The 15107-nt window shown below is 37.9% G+C and overlaps 1 protein-coding gene across 1 annotated transcript in view; it reads left to right on the top strand.

Annotated features, from left to right (window-relative positions):
* FSIP2 (fibrous sheath interacting protein 2) overlaps positions 1-15107 on the top strand; it is a 141922-nt gene that overhangs the window by 75298 nt on the left and 51517 nt on the right. The window lies entirely within an intron of this gene.

Here is a 15107-nt window from a genome sequence, read left to right as displayed (position 1 = left end):
ATTAGATATTTTACTCTTTTTGATGTGATGGTCCTTGGGATTGTTTCATTAATTTCTCTTTTTGATCTGTTTTTGTTACTGTATAGGAATGCAAGATATTTCTGTGCATCACTTTTGTATCTTGCAACTTTTCCAAATTCATTGAGCCCTACTAGGGATCAACTACTAGTTTTCTGGTAGCAAATAGGATTTTCTGTATATAGCATCATGTCATTTACAAACTGTGATAGTTTGACTTATTTTCCAATTTGGAATCCTTTTATTTTTCTCTTCTGATTGCTGTGGCTAGGTCTTCCATAGCTCTGTGAATAAAAGTGAAAAGAGTGTACATCCTTGTCTTGTTCTTGATCTCAGAGGAGATGCTTTCAATTTTTCACACCTGAGAATGAGGTTTGCTATGAATTTGTCTTATATGGCCTTTATTTTGTGAGGTAGATTCCTTCCATGCCCACTTTATGGAAAGTTTTTATCATCAATGCATGTTGAATTTTGTCAGAAGCTTTTTCTTCATCTATTTAGATCTTCATATGGATTTTATCCCATTTGTTAATGTGGTTTAGAACAGTGATTAATTTCAGTTCAGTGCAGTCTCTCAGTCGTGTCCGACTCTTTGCAACCCCATGGACAGCAACAGGCCACACTTCTGTTTCCATCACCAACTCCAGGAGCTTACACAAACATCTCCATTGAGTCGGTGATGCCAACCATCTCATCTCTGTCATCCTCTTCTCCTTCCACCTTCAATTTTTTCAGAATGAGGGTCTTTCCCAATGAGTAAGCTCTTAGCATCAGGTGGCCAAAGTATTGGAGTTTCAGCTTCAATATCAGTCCTTACAATGAATATCCAGGACTGATCTCCTTTAGGATGGACTGGTTGGATCTCCTTGCAAGCCAAAGGACTCTCAAGAGTCTTCTCCAACACCACAGTTCAAAAGCATCAATTTTTTTGTGTGTGTGTTCAGCTTTCTTTATAGTCCAATTCTCACACCATACATGACTACTGGAAAAAACCATGGCCTTGACTAGATGGACATTTGTTGACAAAGGAATGTCTCTGCTTTTTAATATGTCGAGGTTGGTCATAACTTTCCTTCCAAGGAGTAAGTGTCTTTTAATTTTATGGCTGCAATCAAAAAAATGAAGTCAGCTACTGTTTCCACTGTTTCCCCATCTATCTGCCATGAAGTGATGGGGCTGTGTGCCATGATCTTAGTTTTCTGAATGTTGAGCTTTAAGCCAACTTTTTTACTCTCCTCTTTCAGTTTCCTCAAGAGGCTCTTTAGTTCTTCTTCACTTTCTGCCATAAAAGGGTAGTGTCATCTGCATATCTGAGGTTATTGATATTTCTCCCAGCAATCTTGATTACAGCTTGTGCTTCATCCAGCCCAGCGTTTCTCATGAGGTATTCTGCATATAAGGAAAATTAGCAGGGTGACAGTATACAGCCTTGACATACTCCTTTTCCTATTTGGAACCAGTCTGTTGTTCCATGTCGAGTTCTAACTGTTGCTTCCTGACCTGCATAGAGGCTTCTCAAGAGGCAGGTCAGGTGGTCTGGTATTCCCATCTCTTTCAGAATTTTCCACAGTTTATTGTGATCCACACAGTCAAAGGCTTTGGCTGAGTCAATAAAGCAGAAATACATGTTTTCCTGGAACTCTCTTGCTTTTCTGATGATCCAGCAAATGTTGGCAATTTGATCTCTGGTTCCTCTGCCTTTTCTAAAACCAGCTTGAACATCTGGAAGTTCACGGTTCATGTATTGCTGAATCCTAGATTGGAGAATTTTGAGCATTACTTTATTAGCGTTTGAGATGAGTCCAATTGTGCAGTAGTTTGAGCATTCTTTGGCATTGTCTTTCTTTGGAATTGGAATGAAAATTGACTTTTCCAGTCCTGTGGCCACTGCTGAGTTTTCCAAATTTGCTGGCATATTGAGTGCAGCACTTTCACAGCATCATCTTTCAGGATTTGAAATCGCTCAACTGGAATTACATCACCTCCACTGGCTTTGTTTGTAGTGATGTTTTCTAAGGCCCACTTCACTTCACAGTCCAAGATGTCTGGCTCTAGGTGAGTGATCACACCATCGTGTTTATCTGGGTCGTGAAGATCTTTTTTACACAGTTCTTCTGTGTATTCTTGCCACCTCTTAATATCTTCTGCTTCTGTTAAGTCCATACCATTTCTGTCCTTTATCGAGCCCATCTTTGCATGAAATATTCCCTTGGTATCTCTAATTTTCTTGAAGAGATCTCTAGTCTTTTCCATTCTATTGTTTTTTTCTATTTCTTTGCATTGATCGCTGACTAAGACTATCTTATCTCTCCTTGCTATTCCTTGGAACTCTGCATTCAGATGCTTAAATCTTTCCATTTCTCCTTTGCTTTTCACTTCTCTTCTTTTCCTAGTTATTTATAAGGCCTCCTCAGACAGCCATTTTGGTTTTTTGCACTTCTTTTTCTTGGGGATGGTCTTGATCCCTTCTTCTGTACAATGTCATGAACCTCCATCCATAGTTCATCAGGTACTCTGTCTATCAGATCTAGTCCCTTATATATTTCTCACTCTCACTGTATGATCATAAGGGATTTGATTTAGGTCATACCTGAACGGTCTAGTGGTTTACCCCACTGTCTTCAATTTAACTCTGAATTTGGCAGTAAGGAGTTCATGATCTGAGCTGCAGTCAGCTCCCAGTCTTGTTTTTGCTGACTGTATAGAGCTTCTCCATCTTTGGCTGCAAAGAATATAATCAATCTGATTCTGGTTGACCTTCTGGTGATGTCCAAGTCAACGTTCACTCTTTCCATCTCCTGTTTGATCACTTCCAATTTGGCTTGATTCATGGACCTAACATTCCAGGTTTCTATGCAATATTGCTCTTTACAGCATCGGACCTTGCTTCTATCACCAGTCACATTCACAACTGGGTGTTGTTTTTGCTTTGGCCACATCCCTTCATTCTGTCTGGAGTTATTTCTCCATTGATCTCCAGTAGCATATTGGGCACCTACCCACCTGGGGAGTTCATCTTTCAGTGTCCTCTCTTTTTGCCTTTTCATACTGTTCATGGGGTTCTCAAGGCAAGAATACTGATGTGGTTTACCATTCCCTTCTCCAGTGGACCACACTCTGTTAGACCTCTCCACCATGACCCGTCTGTCTTGGGTGGCTCCACACAGCATGGCTTAGTTTCATTGAGTTAGACAAGCTATGGTCCGTGTGATAAGATTGGCTAGTTGTCTAATTGTAGTTGCTTCTTTACCTGCATACAGATTTCTCAGGAGGCAGGGAATGTGGTCTGGTATTCCTAACTCTATAAGAATTTTTCAGTTTGTTGTGACCCACCCAGTCAAATGCTTTGGCCCAGTCAATTAAACAGAAGTAGATGTTTTTCTGGAACTCTTTTGTTTTTCAATGATCCGATGAATGCTGGCAATTTGATCTCTGGTTCCTCTGCCCTTTCTAAACCCAGCTTAAACATCTGGGCCATATCCAGGTTTATATTGGTAAACTGAGTCTCTTATATTATGTAGTGACCTTTATCATGAGTCATATTTTCTGTTTTAAATTCACCTGGTCTAATGTTAGTATAGTTGTATACGCTTTCAATCTTCAGTGTTTATATGTAGCTCTTAAAAATATTTCTGGGTTTTCCTTCATGTTATTCAGTATTAGCGTTTCTGATTTTTAACTGAAGTAAACTAGCTATATTTATGTTAATTATAGATCTTTGGGAGATTTTTCCTTGCTTTGCTTGAAGTCAATTCTCCTTTTTAATATATAGATAATATATATGTTTAAATTAAGCATATTATATATTTTTAAAAGTTTCTTATTTCTTCCTTTCATTTAGAATATTAAATGTATTTTAAATACAGTTTTCCCTCTACTGTTTTGGAAATTATATACTATATTTCTTTTGACAATTATCCTTAAATTTTAACATACATAAAGTTAGAATATTTCAAAGTGGATATATTTTACTTCTAATCACAATCCCATACTTATCTAATAGTTTATCTGGTAAAACATTCAAAATTAAACTACTCTCCTCTTTTTCATACAGTCAACTTTTATTTATATTTTTTCAGATATTTATTATTTTGTTGTTGTTCATCATTCCTTTTTGCGTTTCATACTTTATGGAATCACCTTCATTCTTCCTAGAGTATATCAATTCTTTAGAAATGTCATTAATGAATATATTTTGTTAGTAAACTCTGATTTTATTTGATAGAACTATATTTTACTTGTTACAGGATTTAATTTATTATGTCTGGGTATACCAGTTCTCAGTTATTTATTTTTTTTAGCACTTTAAAAAGATCGTTCTACTTAAATTATCTACATTCCATTCTACTTAATCTCATGTAAGTGATCATCCATCTCCCTGACCTTCCCACCCCCTGCGACACACACACACACACACACACACACACACACCACAGGCTGCTTTTAAGATCTTGTTTCACTTTAGTATCACTATGATGAGCAGTTCCAGATATGTATCAGCTATATTTCTCTCCTATATTGCCTCTTCTCATTTTATTTTTTTCTCTAAAATTCCCAATATATATGTATGTGTGTGCATGTGTCTGTGTGTGTGTATTTACCTTTCTACTTATATGTCCTCTAAAACCCACTGTATTTTCCAGTTTTCTATAGCATTCTGGTTAATTTCTTAGTTTGTCTTCCATTTCAACCATTCTCTCTTCAGCTATATCTATTTTACTATTGTATTAATTCAATGCACTTTTATTAGAATAAACATATACATTGTATATATTATAAATATGTATTTTATATTTATTTAATATATATTTATTAATATGTAAAATATATTTTATACATTGTAAAATTTCTCATTTTCCAGATTTGACTGGATTTTTTTTATAGGTTCTATGATTTCCAATTACTTCTTTATGTACTTAAACATGAAATGCATATATTTTATATATCTGATAATTCAGATATATGAAATTTTTGAGGTCTAATTTTAATACTTCTTTTTCCTGATAACAGGCACATTAATTTTTTTTTAATATTTGTCTATGTGTATGACAGGGATGTATTTTACATGTTAGTTCATTTATGACAGAATTCTCTGCTTTGATATGGTATATTACTATGTAGAAACTCAAACTGAACACATTAAATATGTACAGTTCTAGGAATATTATACTTCAATAAAGTTGTTCATTTTTTAATATGCTTCTGCTAGGCATCTGGGAGGGCTATAACTAGAGGTTCATTTTAAATTAATTTCTCCTTTGATGTTTTATGGCCCATACAGTGAATTTGCACCTGAAAATCACACAAGAGATAATCTATGGTTGTGAATTATTAAGATATATTTTTATTTTCTCCTTTTCTCCCTCTTCCACACTGATACCAAGGCATAATGTGTTTGTGCCTTGGTATCATGTGCATCTCTGTGCCATGAATTTTTTTTTTTTAAAAAACAACTCTTTCACCAAGAGTGTAGCTCTGTGGGACCCAATATGTTTTTACAAGCTCTAAATTTCAATTTCCCATATGACTTGAGCATGATATAATTTAATTCCCTGGCTCCATTAAGTTTGCAGTTATGGCCAATGGGTAGAGAGTAGGTATCAGCTTCAACATTTCCTTATAGTTCTATATTTATGTTCCCCCAGTTTTTTACTCTAAAAGACTTCTCTTTCCTCCTTGAAACCCTAGCTTTTTAAAGAAGATAGCTATAATATTTTATACAGCACTCGACAAAAATATTTCTATTTACTACAGCATATTAATGAAAACCATAGAGTTTTTTATTTTGCTTTTAAAATTGTATTAACCTCACACTTAATTTCTCAGTTCTTTGAAATCTTAAATTGAAGTACTACTTCTCAAAATAGGAACACACACAACAAATATATCTACACAAACTCAAAAAGGTCCATAGGATTTAAGTAGCGCTTTTTATATACATCATTGTTACCTATTTGTTACTCATTCATTGGAAGAAACAAGAATTACCTCTTAAACTTGACTTTGAACAGGCTCTAATTTCTAATACTTTTCTGTATCCATCACTTTCTGTCTAAAATTTTTATTCCTTTCTACATTTGTATAATTAACAAACACTAAATCCACTGTGCCCATAGCTGCTGCTGCTGCTAAGTCGCTTCAGTCGTGTCCGACTCTGTGCAACCTCATAGATGGCAGCCCACCAAGCTCCGCCATCCCTGGGATTCTCCAAGCAAGAATACTGGAGTGGGTTGCCATTTCCTTCTCCAATGCATGAAAGTGAAAAGTGAAAATGAATTCACTCAGTCGTGTCCGACTCCTAGCCACCCAATGGAATGCAGCCTACCAGGCTCCTCTCTCCATGAGATTTGCCAGGCAAGAGATGTATGTAAAAACTTCCTGTCACCTGTGTCCAGAATCTTTACTATTCTGTTCAGTTCAGTTCAGTCACTCAGTCGTGTCCAGCTCTTTGCAACCCCATGAATCGCAGCACACCAGGCCTCCCTGTCCATCACCAACTCCCGGAGTTTACCCAGACTCAGGTCCAACGAGTTGGCGATGACATCCAGCCATCTCATCCTCTGTCATCCTCTTCTCCTCTTGCCCCCAATCCTTCCCAGTATCAGGGTCTTTTCTTTTCTTTTTTTTTTTTTAAATTAATTTTAATTTTTACTTTATTTTACTTTACAATTCTGTATTGGTTTTGCCATACATTGACATGAATCCACCATGGGTGTGCATGCGTTCCCAAACATGACCCCCCTCCCACACCCCTCCCCATAACGTCTCTCTGGGTCATCCCCGTGTACCAGCCCCAAGCATGCTGTATCCTGCATCAGACATAGACTGGCGATTCGATTCTTACATGATATTATACATGTTTCAATGCCATGCTCCCAAATCATCTCACACTCTCCCTCTCCCTCTCCCTCTGAGTCCAGAAGTTCGCTATACACATCAGGGTCTTTTCAATGAGTCAACTCTTCGCATGATGTGGTACAAAAGCAATTGCAGTTTCAGACCATGAAATTTAAAACGTTATAATTAGGCTCAAGCACAGTACTTTGGCCACCTCATGCGAAGAGTTGACTCATTGGAAAAGACTCTGATGCTGGGAGGGATTGAGGGCAAGAGGAGAAGGGGACGACAGAGGATGAGATGGCTGGATGGCATCACCGACTCGATGGACATGAGTTTGGGTTAACTCCAGGAGTTGGTGATGGACAGGGAGGCCTGGCGTGCTGCAATTCATAGGGTCACAAAGAGTCGGACATGACTGAGTGACTGAACTGAACTGAATATCTTTATTAATCAAAAAAGGAGCGATTATAATCAACATATTTTTGCCAATAAGAAATAAGTTGATTTATTTCTGTAGTGCAAAAATCCATGCTCCAGGATTCAGTGAACTCTTGGAAAGCATTTTCTGTCTCCTGCTGGTTATGGAAGCATTTTCCCTGCAAAAACTTGTTGAGATGCTTGAAGTGGTAGTCAGTTGGTGGGAGGTCAGGTAAATATGGCAGATGAGGCAAAACTTCATAGCCTAATTCATTCAACTTTTGAAGAATTGGTTGTGTGTTGTGCAGTACAGCATTGTTCTGGAGAATAATTGCAGTTGGGTGGTGTTGTGAATAAGAATTGGGCCTATTCTGTTCACCAATACCAGTTGCAGGTGTTGCAGTTTTTGGTGCATCTCATTGATTTCCTGTGGAGAAGGCAATGGCACCCCACTCCAGTACTCTTGCTTGGAAAATCTCATGGATGGAGGAGCCTGGTAGGCTGCAGTCCATAGGGTTGCAAAGTCGGACATGACTGAGTGACTTCACTTTCACTTTTCACTTTCATGCATTGGAGAAGGAAATGGCAACCCACTCCAGTGTTCTTGCCTGGAGAATCCCAGGGATGGGGGAGACTGGTGGGCTGTCATCTATGGGATAGCACAGAGTCGGACACAACTGAAGCTACTTAGCAGCTGCAGCATCGATTTCCTAAGCATACTTCTCAGATGTAATGGTTTTGCTGGGATTCAGAAAGCTACAGTGGGTCAGAAGGTTGTCAGACCACGAAACAATGACCATCACTTTTTGTGTGTGTGTGCAAGTTTGACTTTGGGAAGTGGTTTAGAGCTTCTTCTTCATCCAGCCATTGAGCAAGTCATTGACAGTTGTATGACATCCACTTTTATTCACATGTCACACTCTCATAGAGAAATGGTTCATTGTTTTGTGCAGAATAAGAGAAGATATCACTTCAAAATGATGATCTTTTGATTTGTGGTCAGTTCATGAGGCATTCACTTTTCAATGTTTTTCACCTTTGCAATTGCTTCAAATGCCAAATGACTGTGGAATGTAGTTCTTTGGCAATTTCTCATGTAGTTGTAAGAGGGTCAGCTTCGATGATGGCTCTGTATTGGTGGTTGTCAGCTTCCAATGGCCAGCCACTATGCTCCTCATCTTCAAAGCTCTCATCTCCTTTGCAAAACTTTTTGAACCACTACTACTGCAGTGTACATTCATTAGCAGTTCCTGAGCCAAATGTATGTTGCTGTTGTGAATTGTCTCCCCTGCTTTATGACCCATTTTGAACTCAAATAAGAAAACTGCTCAAATTTTCTTTTTGTCTAACATCATTTTTATAGTCTAAAATAAGAAGCAAGTAACAAATAATTAGCAAAATAATAATAATAATAATAATAATAAAGTGAGAAACGTGCATTAAAATGATGTGTATCAGTTGTAGCCACATTTATTTAAGAATGTATTCCAGGATCAAACTGTAAAGTTCAATGTTAAACGTCAATTACTTTTGCACCAACTTAATAAAACCCAGTAATGGAAACTTACTGGATTACATAAAAGGCAAATTAGATGATATTCAAGTGAGAGAAGATTAGTAGCCAACAAATCAATGAATAAATTTTGAGGAAACATTAATTAAATAGTATTCTCAAAAAATTAATGTTGGGAATATAATTGTAGATTTATATCATAATCAGGAAGACAGAAGAGCAAACCTTTAATTTCAATATAGCATAATAAGTTTTATAATAGAAATTTGTAGAATACTTTAGGAGCACTAGAGAAGAATAGTTATTTGTGCTGTGTGTGCTTAGTCGCTCAGTCATGTCTGACTCTTGAGACCCCATAGACTGTAGCCTGCCAGGTTCCTCTGTCCATGGTATTCGCCAGGCAAGAGTACTGGAGTAGGTTGCCATTTCCTTCTCCAGGGGATCTTGCCAACCCAGGAATCGAACCCAGGTCTCCTGCATTGCAGGCAGACTTCTTAACAACTGAGCTATGAAGGAAGTCCCAATATTCATGTACTTAGTTTCAAAGAAATCTTTCTAGAAGAGTTAACATAAGCTGAATGAGACCAAAAGGTAAGTTAAAAGAGGGCATAGGGTGCTCCAGACAGAGAAAATGGCAAAACAAGGGCTCAGAGGCATGGAAAATATGATACACTTAGGAAGTAAGTTATTCTGTGCGTCTGATTCACAGAGTATATATGGAAGACTAGCCAGTGAAGACACTAGAGAGCTAAGAAAGAACATCAGAGTGTACAGTATATCTTATGCCTTGCTAAGGAATTTAGATTTCATTGTGGAGAGTCTCTGGAGGCTTTTAAACAAGACTGATAACAGAATAAAGACCTATTAAAGGACATTAATTGCCATTTTATAATTTGTCGGGGAAGGATGCAACCTAATTGTTTTCTTTTTCTGCTAAATAGAACTTCCGGCTCCTGCCACAACCCAGGGTATTTTCCCTTCTTGTGTTTTCTCAAATACGTAAGTATCTAAGAAAATTAATATATATTTATAAACTAATATTCTAAGAAGTACATGAGTGATGTTAAAAAGCAAATAATTGCATGGGATCCTCCATTCTTGTAGTTCTACTTAGATTTAGTGAACTGATGTCTTTTTCAAATTCTCATCACTAAGGTTAAACTGTAAAGTAGACAAAGCGAATATTGTTCCTTTTCCTTCTCTATTTTCTTACGCCACTGTGGTTCTACACTCACCCTATATTTAGCGTCTTCATGCCACATTCTTATATGACCTCTCCTCTTCAGGTAGCTTTCCAGAATCTAGACTTATCTCTTTGCCTTTATCCTCTTTTAAATATTTACCATTCCTTGAAACTTTAGCGATTACTGGCTTCCTAAGGATGGTAGATCAGTTTTAATTTTTAAATTTTTAATTAGTCATTGTTATTCTAAAATGTGTTTGCCATATAATCCAAAATAATAACCTGTAATGTTGGAATTTGCCAGTCTTTGGAAAAGAGATTTGGGGTACTTCAGGGAGTTTTATTCCTCAAACTGGTGATGATCTGTTTCTGTTGGTGTCTAGAATGGCTTTCTCAATGTTAGAGTTGAGAGACTATCATTTTAAACCCAACACTGTTACCTTGAAAAAAAAATCAATTACCGAAATAAGATCCAGCTTCAGTTCAATTCAGTCACTCAAGTCATGTCTGACTCTTTGCGACCCCATGAACCACAGCATGCCAGTCCTCCCTGTCCATCACTAACTCCCGGAGCTTACCCAAAGCCATGTCCATTGAGTTGGTGATGCCATCATCCAACCATCTCATCCTCTTTCCTTACCTACTCCTCCGGCCCTTAATCTTTCCCAGCATCACAGTCTTTTCCAATGAGTCAGCTCTTCACATCAGGGGGCCAAAGTATTGGAGTTTCAGCTTCAACATCAGTCCTTCCAATGAACACCCAGAATTGATCTCCTTTAGGATGGACTGGTTGGATCTCCTTGCAGTCCAAGGGACTCTCAAGAATCTTCTCCAACACTACAATTCAAAAGCGTCAATTCTTCAGTGCTCAGCTTTCTTTACAGTCCAACTCTCACATCCATACATGACCACTGGAAAAACCATAGCTTTGACTAGATGGACCTGTGTTGGCAAAGTAATGTCTCTGCTTTTGAATATGCTATCTAGGTGGGTCATAACTTCCCTTCCAAGGAGTGAGCGTCTGTTAATTTTATGGCTGCAATCACCATCTGCAGTGATTTTGGAGTCTAAAAAATAAAGTCAGACACTGTTTCCACTATTTCCCCATCTATCTGCCATGAAGTAATGGGACCAGACGCCACGATCTTAGTTTTCTGAATGTTCAGCTTTAAGCCAACATTTTCACTCTCCACTTTCACTTTCCTCAAGAGGCTCTTTAGTTCTTCTTCAATTTCTGCCATAAGGATGGTGTCATTTGCATATCTGAGGTTATTGATATTTCTCCCAGCAATCTTGATTACAGCTTGTGCTTCTTCCAGCCCCGTGTTTCTCATGATGTACTCTGCATATAAGGTAAATAAGCAGGGTGACAGTCTACAGCCTTGACGTACTCCTTTTCCTATTTGGAACCAGTCTGTTGTTCCATGTCCAGTTCTAACTGTTGCTTCCTGACCTGCATATAGGTTTCTCAAGAGGCAGGTCAGGTGGTCTGGTATTCCCATCTCTTTCAGAATTTTCCACAGTTTTTTTGTGATCCACACAGTCAAAGACTTTGGCATAGTCAATAAAGCAGAAATACATGTTTTTCTGGAACTCTCTTGCTCTTTGATGATCCAGCAGATGTTGGCAATTTGACCTCTGGTTCCTCTGCCTTTCCTAAAACCAGCTTGAACATCTGAAAGTTTCTGGTTCACGTATTGTGCTCAGTAAGGTGAGTAACTCTGTGCATTATTTGGAGCTTTTTCACCACTCCCTTCCAGATTGGCAGGGAAAAATAACTTTTAGCTGCTCCCAACCAGCCTAACATTCCATAAGAATACCAACAAAATACAGCTAACAATGTTTTCTCGTCTTACTCTGCCAATCATACATATTCACATTCTTCTCATTCTGATTTCTCTCCAGATTTCATAAGACTTTACCTTGGAATGATTACATGTATTCTACCATCCACCTTCTCCCTCTCTCCCTTTCCTCTATCGATTTTTTCTATTTTCTCTAACGTTAATACTAAAAACAGCAAGACTTATAAAATAGACTTGGAAGTTCAAAACCAAGAGAATGAAGACAAAGTAAATATGATAGCATTGTGGATAAACGTCAATGATTTTTATAATTAAGTTTCAATAATTAAGCATTACACTTAGATAATGAGTATGTTTATATCATTGGGATGGAAGTTGTAAGGAGTAATAGTAAAGAAGACAGTAAGAGTGCTTGCTACTTTGCATACTATCAGAAATTTATAGTTTATCTACTGGGCAACACTGTTTAGGAGGGATAATGGCATGATCAAATTGGAATACATGATGAATACCTAACAGAAATATATATGAATAATTTATGGAAAGAAAGTAGAAACCAGTGTTAGAAGTCCATTACTGGCCTGCACAAAGGCTTCATTTTGAATTACAGACAGTAGGCCCATATCCAAAAAATTTTAAATGGGAATTTATATTTGAAGCGTAATGCTAGATATTAGGTAGATATGACAAGGAAGAAAACCATGCCTAAGTGATTGTGAGGTGTTCTTTTTTTTAAAGATACCTTGTTGCGGCAGTTTTTTGGAATAGTTTCAGAAGGACAGGTATTAACTCTTCTCTAAATATTTTTTGAATTAGCCAATGAAGCCATTTGATCCTGGATGTTTGTCTGTTGGAAGTTCTTAAATCATAGTTTTGATCATTATTCCCTTCACAATCGCTGATTTTGATATCATATTTCTGTGCAAATGATTTCCTACCTTTAGGTTTGCCTTTGCTGGTGAGCTTTTCCATTCATTCATAGTTTTCTTGTTTCTAGGTGTGGCCTTATCCTCTCCACCTAGAGAAGTTCCTCTAGCATTGTTGTAAAGCTGGTGATGTGGTATTGAATTCTGGTAGCTTTTGCTAGTCTGTAAAGCTCTTGACTTCTCCTTCAAATCTGAACAAGGGCCTTGTTGGGTAGAGTATTCTTGCTTGTAGGTTTTTCCCATTTGTCACTTTAAATATATCATGCCACTCCCTTCTGACTGCAGAGTTTCTTCTGACAAATCAGCTGATTCCCTTGTACGTTATTTGTTGCTTTTCCTTTGCTGCTTTAATTATTTTCTCTGTCTTAAAGTTTTATCAGTTTGGTATGTGTCTCTGTGCATTCCTCCTTGGGTTTATTCCATATTGGACTCTGCACTTCCTGGACTTGAGTGCTTCCTTTCCCATGTTAGGGATTTTTCCAGCTATCATCTCCTCAGATACCTTCCCAGGCCCTTTCTCCTCTTCCTGGGACCTCTATAATTGGAATGTTGGTGTGTTTAATGTCTCAGAAATCACTTAGACTATCATTTAATTCTTTTTTCCTTGTTTGTTCTGCAACAGTGATTTCCACCAGTCTGTCTTCCAATTTACTTATTCATCCTTCTGCCTCATTTATTCTGCTATTGGTTCCTTCTAGTGTATTTTTAATTCAGTTATTTTATGTCTGTTCTTTAAATCTTCTAGCACTTTCTAAACATTTCTTATATTTTCTCAGTCTATACCCTTATTCTTTTTCCAAGCTCTTAGATCATCTTTGTTAACATTATTCTGAATTTTCTTTCAGGTAGATTACCTATCTCTACATCACTTACTTCTTCTGGAGTTTCATCTTGTTTCTTCATCTAGAACATATTTCTCTGATGGCTCATTTTGTTTCACTTTCTGTGTTAGTGATTTATGTTCCACAGGCTGTAGGATCAGTACTTCTTGCTTCTGTTGTCTGTCCCTGCTGGGTGAGGTTAGTCTAGGGGCTTGTGCAGGCTTCTTGTTGGGAGGAACTGGTACCTGCTCACTGGTGGGTGGTGCTGGATTTTATGACTGTGGTGGACAGGGCTGTGCCAGGGGCCTCAGGACAACTTTTGCCAACCTCTCTGTTGATGAGTGGAGCTGTGTTCCCATCTTGTTGGTTGTTTGCTCTGAGTATCCCAGCACTGAAGCCTTCAGGCTGTTGGATAGGGCTGACTCTCAGTGCCAAAATGGTGACCTCCTGGAGAGCTCACACTGAGGACTCCCCTGGGACTTCTGCCAACTCCAAGGAGACCTTTCAAGACCCACAGGTAGGTTTGGCCCAGGTTCCTATGGAGATACTGCCTTGTTCTGGGTCCTAGTGCATGTAAAACATTGCATCCACCCTCCAAGAGTGGAGTCTGTTTCCCCTAGTCCTAGGAGCTTCTACAGTCAAGCCCTGCTGATCTGTAAACCAAATTATGTGTGGGCTCCTATTTGTGATGCCAGACCCCTAGCCAGGGAAGCCTGATGTGGGGCTCAGAATTCTCAGACTCTAGGAGAAACTCTGCAATATGTTTCAAGTCTGTGGGTCACCAACCCAGTGGATGTGGGATTTGATTATGTCACAAAAGCACACTTACTCTCTCGTTGTGGCTTCTTCTATGTCTTTAGATGTAGAATACCTTTTTTTCATAGGATCTAGTCTCTTTTGTGGATGATTATTCAGCAGTTAGTTGCCTCTTTGGTGTTTTTGTGAGAGAAGATGAGCTCAAGTCCTTCTACTCTGCCATCTTGTCACCCTTCTGAAAGCATCTATTTAACTGTATACATATTCTCCAGAGATCTTGGGAGAATATAGTTTGTGAGCAAGTGAACACTGATTTCATTCCAAATCTGTTTCCTTTGCATGTGGTCTTCCTCATAGGTCAGCGATGCTCATTGCTGTTGGAGCAGAAGCCCATGTCTCATCACTCAAAACAAACTCAATGTCTGATTTTATAATGTAAAGTACAGGCCTAGAAAAGTAAAAAAGGTATATCAATTTTATTTTAAGTAGTTAGGAAAAAGATAAGCAAAGGGCCTTTATTGAAATACATGAAAATAAATACCTGAAATATACAAAAATAAATAAGAACTAAAGTCTTAGATTTTGTTTCATTAACAGTTCTATAATTTTCATTGAGTTCTTGTTACCAGTGAGAAAACTACATTGTTGATTCCATTATCATGATAAAAATATGACTAGAATATATGATAGAATATTGTCATACATAGAAAAGGGCTATGTCTAAATCTGTATTTAGGAGGGCTAGAAATGTATTATTTTAACCCACAGTTATTGAATAGTTATCACTTAATTCCTTTCTGTTTAATGAAACCATGGATAAAACCATGG

This window comes from Budorcas taxicolor, chromosome 2, assembly GCF_023091745.1.
Source record: "Budorcas taxicolor isolate Tak-1 chromosome 2, Takin1.1, whole genome shotgun sequence".
Taxonomy (NCBI): domain Eukaryota; kingdom Metazoa; phylum Chordata; class Mammalia; order Artiodactyla; family Bovidae; genus Budorcas; species Budorcas taxicolor.
Note: the sequence above shows the minus strand (reverse complement) of the source record. Positions and strands in the feature narration are given on the sequence as shown.